The sequence below is a fragment of the Dioscorea cayenensis genome, chromosome 5, assembly GCF_009730915.1.
Source record: "Dioscorea cayenensis subsp. rotundata cultivar TDr96_F1 chromosome 5, TDr96_F1_v2_PseudoChromosome.rev07_lg8_w22 25.fasta, whole genome shotgun sequence".
NCBI classification, from domain to species: domain Eukaryota; kingdom Viridiplantae; phylum Streptophyta; class Magnoliopsida; order Dioscoreales; family Dioscoreaceae; genus Dioscorea; species Dioscorea cayenensis.
In genome coordinates this window covers 7,877,681-7,883,666 of record NC_052475.1, presented here as the reverse complement: position 1 = coordinate 7,883,666, position 5,986 = coordinate 7,877,681, and the positions used below count along the sequence as shown (strand labels likewise).

General features: G+C 43.5%; 1 non-coding gene across 1 annotated transcript; it reads right to left on the bottom strand.

Moving 5' to 3' along the window:
* Positions 1-1,124: 1,124 nt before the first annotated feature.
* LOC120262726 lies at positions 1,125-1,231 on the bottom strand. Its single transcript, XR_005536980.1, has one exon. It is a non-coding gene; the product is annotated as a small nucleolar RNA R71 (small nucleolar RNA).
* Between the last annotated feature and the right edge of the window lie 4,755 nt (positions 1,232-5,986).

Here is a 5,986-nt window from a genome sequence, read left to right as displayed (position 1 = left end):
TTATCACTTGGAGTCCCTAGAGCTTCTTGCAACCTCACACAGTGTGAAGCGTTGAGAGTACTCTTTTCCGCCGGGCATGGTGTAGGGTTAGTCACGGTTGACCTTTAGTTTGGGATTTTGTGTTATAGGATTTTCACGACTCATTAAACATCAATTAGGAGACATAATGATTGGTCCTGCACTTGAAACAATAGTCCTAAGGTGAGTAATGTCCGGGTATTCCACTTTCTATCGATTGCCTCTCCTATCATTTTATTGCGTCTCCTTCTTATTCTTTTTATTTCTATTTACATTGATATCTTTCACACCATTTTTGAATCATCTTCATTATAGTTAAATAGTAATTCTTGTGTTTCTGATCACTATTCCCTGTGGATACGACTACCCACCCACTAGGGTATTTTATTACTTTGACAACTCGTGCACTTGTGGTATACAACACAAAGGGTGTCATGTTTTTGGCGCCGTTGTCGAGGAATAGGCGTTTTGCAAGAATTTTGCACTTTACTATTTTAGCTATTCAACACTTGTTTTATTTCACACTTTCTTATTCTTTCCTCGTTCTGATTTGTTTCTCTTTCTTTGGTTGCAGCTCCAGGTTATGACCCGAGGAAATCTTTCGACATTGGTTGAAGGTGATCTAGACATTGGAAGAAGAATTCATAGAAAGGGAAAAGAACTTGTGCAAGAACAGTCAAATCAAGCTGAGATAGAAAGTGAAGGGTCGGATAATGTGGCAAAATAGAATGAGCAGCAGAGGACACTCTCAGATTATGCCAGACCCGCAGTTCTTGGCATGCAGTCTAGTATTGTGCGGCCACCGATCATGACTCAGAATTTTGAGCACAAGCCAGGCTTCATCTAGATGTTACAGCAGTCCGCACAGTTTAATGGTTTGGCCCAATGAGGATCCAAATAATCACATTGAGAACTTCTTGGAAGTGTGCGACATGCTCAAGATTAATGGGGTCACGGATGATGCTATCGAATTGAGGGCCTTCCCATTTTCCTTGAAAGTTAGAGCGAGGCAATGGTTATATTTATTACCTAGAGCATCAATCACTACATGGGAGGAGATGGTAGAAGCTTTTCTTACCCGATATTTCCCTCCCGAAAAACCTGCAAAGCTTAGGAATGAAATATCTTCTTTTGTCCAAATGGAATTGGAGTCTCTTTTTGAGACATGGAATAGGTTCAAAGAGCTCCTATGGAAATGTCCTCAACATGGGTTCCCCGAGTGGATGATTTTTCTGACTTTCTATAGTGGGTTGAACCCAAGCATAAAGCAGTTACTTGATGATGCGTCAGGAGGTACCTTAGGAAACAAGACCCCTGAAGAAGCCCAACATCTCTTTAAAAAAATGGTTATGAATAGTTATCAGTGAAACACAAGGGAAAGAAAGAAGATAAGCGGACTTCATGAGATTGATGCAGTTACCTCATTTGCGGCCCAGGTTGAGTCATTGAGCAAGAAGTTAGACACTCTAACTTCTCCTAGAGTGACGGCCGTGATGAGTTGCACTGGGTGTGGGGGAGGACATGCTCCATTTGATAGCTCAATTTCTATTAGTGGTACATCCTCAGTGGAACAGGTTGACTTTGTGGGTAATGCAATGAGAGGTCAAGGAAATCCATATAGCAATACTTACAATCCGGGGTGGAGGAGCCACCCAAACCTTTCTTGGAATAATCAAGGGCAACAAAAGACTATGGCACCACCAGGTTTCCAACAACAACAAGCTCCAAATATGGAGAATAGAGTTTCAGGTTTGGAGATTCAGATGACCGATCTAGAAAAGGCTTTGACCAAATTTATTCAATCATCGAATACAAGATTTTAATCGGTTGAAGCTATACTTTGCAACCACACCGCTTTATTGCACAACTTGGAGAACCAAGTGGGATAAATTGTGAAGTCACTTTCGGAAAGACCTCAAGGGAGTTTATCTATCAACACAGAGACAAACCCAAGGGAACATGTAAAGGCGATCACTTTGAGAAGTGGTCGTGAAGTTAAAAGTAGGTTCCCCAGTGAGAAGACCAATGTTGAGTTGCCCGAGGTCGTGGAGGTTGAGGAGAGAGCAAAAGACAAGGAGATGGCACCCCCACTTTACAAGCCAAGAATCCCTTATCCTTCGAGATTGAAGAACGGCCAAAATGATGAGCAATACAAGAAGTTCTTGGGTCTATTCAAGCAGTTGTACATCAACATTCCATTTGTGGAAGCGTTGTCTCAAATACCTCATTATGCAAAGTTTCTCAAAGACCTCTTGACCAACAAGAGGAAGTTGGAGGAGAGTGCATATGTGATTTTAGATGCTTCATGTTCGGCGGTGTTGCAAAAGAATATGCCGAACAAGAAGAAGGACCCTGGATGCTTTATCATTCCATGTAACATTGGTAATTTGGGCGAAGAAAAGGCATCAGCGGATTCAGGGGCTAGCATCAACATCATGCCTTACACATTCTTTAAGAAGCTAGGCTTGGAAGAGCCTAGGCCCACTGGGATGACACTTCAATTGGACGATCGAACAGTTAGACATATAAGGGGCATCATTGAAGACGTACTTGTGAAGGTTGACAAGTATATATTTCCTCTGAACTTTGTCATGTTGGATGTTGATGAGGATGTCGATGTCCCGTTAATACTTGGGAGGCCGTTTTTGTGCACTTCCAAGGCTCTCATTGACATAGACACTCTCTTTCCTTTGATGACACTATATTTTCTTAACACTACTGATGAGTTGATTGATGAATACGTTTAGAAAATGATGTGTCTGGACCCGTTTGAGGGTTTGCTAGATCAAGAAGTGGAGAATAAAGAAGTTTGATCACTTGGTCTAAAGGACAAGGTTCAACCTACCCCGGGGATCATGAAGAGGATGGTCCAAAAGATGAAAAAAACAAGGAGATGTCACAAGAAACGCCCCAATGCTAATGGGGATATGCATGCATGGAGTACGGGTGATGGACCCTTGTGTGGTAACAAGCTTGACAACTCCCCCTCTACCTTCAAGCAATTGTGTGCATCATGCTTCTAGGTTGTAGGTAAGAGGACAACTTTCATCCATAAGCCCCCGTGAGGTAAGAAGAGGTACGTCAAGCTTAGTAACGTTAAACAAGCGCTTCTTGGGAGGCAACCCAAGTCTTTACTAATTTTCTAGGTCTTAGTTCTAGTCTTGCATGAATAAGAGCTTAAGTGTTAGTGTCTTGATCTTTTACATGCTATTGCTGTGTTTTTCTCGTGAACCATTGGTATTTGTGTTCTTAATTATGATTCATGAAGTTTCTTGGTCATTTGAGTGTGTTTCGCATGATTCTCTAGTCAGTTTTTCATGGTATAGGCAGGCTTTGTGTGTGTATGAGTGTGCTGAAATTTTCTGTAAAGTCTGTAATTTTTTCTAAGACATCTAGAAAAGACACACTGCCGTGTGGAATTTTCACATGGGCGTGTGTTTTTTCGTTCAGAGCTCATCCCGAGGGGACACAGGGGTGTGTGAATGCCCCTGTGAATGGCCTTGTGACGGTCACACGCATGTGGGTATTTTCCACACGGGCGCGTGTTTCTCTGCAGAGTTCTCAGACTCTATCTCGAGAAGACACATGGGTGTGTGAATGCCCCTGTAGATGACCCTGTGAACTACACACGGGCGTGGGTAATTTCCACACACTCGTGTGAAACTCTGCAAAGACTTCTCCTCCATGCTGAGAAGACACAGGAGCGTGTGAGTGCCCTTGTGAGTACCCCTGTGAGCACCCACACGCCCGTATGGAATTTCCATAGGGGCGTGTGAAACACCTAGTTGATTTTTCGGGTGGAAAAAGAAGCTACAGGGGTGTGTGGGTGCCCCTGTGAGTCGGGCACACAGGAGTGAAAAATTTCCACATGCCCGTGTGGATGCAAGAACGTCAAGAAGCGTGATTTTTCTTTAAAACTCACTCGCACCTCTTCGTCTTTTCACTCCCAAACACTCAAACGTTGCTTCCTTTCACTCTCCCGACCACTCATCGTCTATTTATAGAGATTTTAGGGTGTCTTTTTGTAGTATTCGAGGTTTTTGAGTTTCATCTTGTTGGTAAGCCCTCTTTCTCTTTTTCTTTGTTTTCATGATTAGATGGTTGGTGCATGCTTTTAGAGTAACTTTAGACCGAATTTGTGATGTATTTTTGGAATTTTACAACTTGGCCGTGTAGTTTTCACACCCCGTAGATATACACGGCCATGTGGAATTTCCACATGACAGTGTTTATTCCTGCAGTATTGATTTCTTGACTTAAATTGATCGATTCTTTTTCAATTCTTGCAGATATGGCTCCCAGATCAAAGAAAGTAGCCGGAAAGCATCCACGCAAGTCTTCTCCCGAGCCGGAGCAATTAGAGTTTGCTATTCCCGAATACCAGGCTTGTTTCGAAAGACTGTCATAGCTCAAGTTCGGCCAATCACGTTTCCCGAATTTGAGTGCATTTAGAGAGATTCAGCGAGGAGATGAAGTGGCTGAGGAGGTTGAGAAGCTCCTCTCAGTCGGTAGCTAGCTTAGATTACTGTCGATCTGAGAGCCAGCTATTCGTATGCTCACTTTGGAGGTGCTCTCGTCATTCGAGTTCGATCGCTCATACAGTTGTTTCTCGAGCATCAATACTATACGGTTCACAGCATTTAGGCAGCATTATAGCATGAGCATCTCCCAGTTTTCAGTTCGTTTGGGCTTATATGATGAGACATTCACCGACACTGAGGAGTATGCACAACTGCTGACTGATTACCTTGGTAGCCTGACACCTCAGTGTGCCTACAGGGCGTTGTGTGGACAGGGACAATATGAGCCAGGAGTCTCAAAGGCAACATACCTTTCTCGACCCGCTTACTGATACGTTCACGCCGACCTTAGCAGATCATTGAACGGTCGCGGTGATAGTATTGGAGTTTTGAGCAGACAGGAGCTACTATACTTATAGTCCATGGTACAGAGTGAGTCGTTACATCTGGGGCACATTTTGGCAAGTACTTGCACCACCAGAGCCAGTACACCATAGTAGGAGTTCTCTTCTTGGGCCCATATTACGAGACTTATCATGGGCATGGGTCTGATGGATGCTATTAGAGGGGTCGAGGAGACGATCATCCCATCTCCCCTCAGCATAGAGACGATGAGATTGATGGGGATGGTGCACAGATAAAGATCGGGGGTTTATGTGATGAACATGCCCCCACCAGAGCTAGTCGAGACCGAGGGTGTTGTAGCTTAGGGGTCTCAGCCTGTTCCCGAGCCACAAGAGGAGTAGATACTGAGGCACCACCGCAGCACAGGAGCCACCACCAGTTCAGATGTTTTCTCCATCTCAAGCCTATGATCATTTTAAGAGGCTCGAGAGTGTGGTGGGGGTGCTGCGGACAGAGATAGCTAAGGTTCGTACGACACAGGCTGTGAACCACACATGAGTAATGGAGCGTCTCGACATCTTGCAGTAAATTCTCGAGTGAGACGCGACCTCCCTTTTTGTTATGCTACCCAAAGCATCCCCAGCACCACCATCACCACCAGATCCACCAGCATCAGTATCTTCACCTGTAGCAGCAGTAGAGCCAGCAAATGACACCTATGTTTGATGTGCCTTTACATTTCGTTGTCTTTTATGTTTTTGTATTTTATTTTTGTATTTCATTTTGGACTTGTATTACTCAGACATGATTTTCCTTCTAAGTTTATCTTTTATTTTCAGTTGTTTCGAGTTGTATTTCAATTTCATATCTTTATATACTCAAGTTATTTTGTTTTTTTTAGCTTCACTGAACCCCCTTGTGTATACATGCAGATGGTCTTGTGACTAGAATTTGAGGAATAGTCATGGATATGGTCATTGTGATATTCACATGGCCGTGCGTGCTCCACAACTTATTGGAACTCAACTCTCAATGAATATAGCTGTATTGAAAATACAATTAGAAGTTCAGGGGAGTATTGTTTCAATTTCCCACCTCCGCAT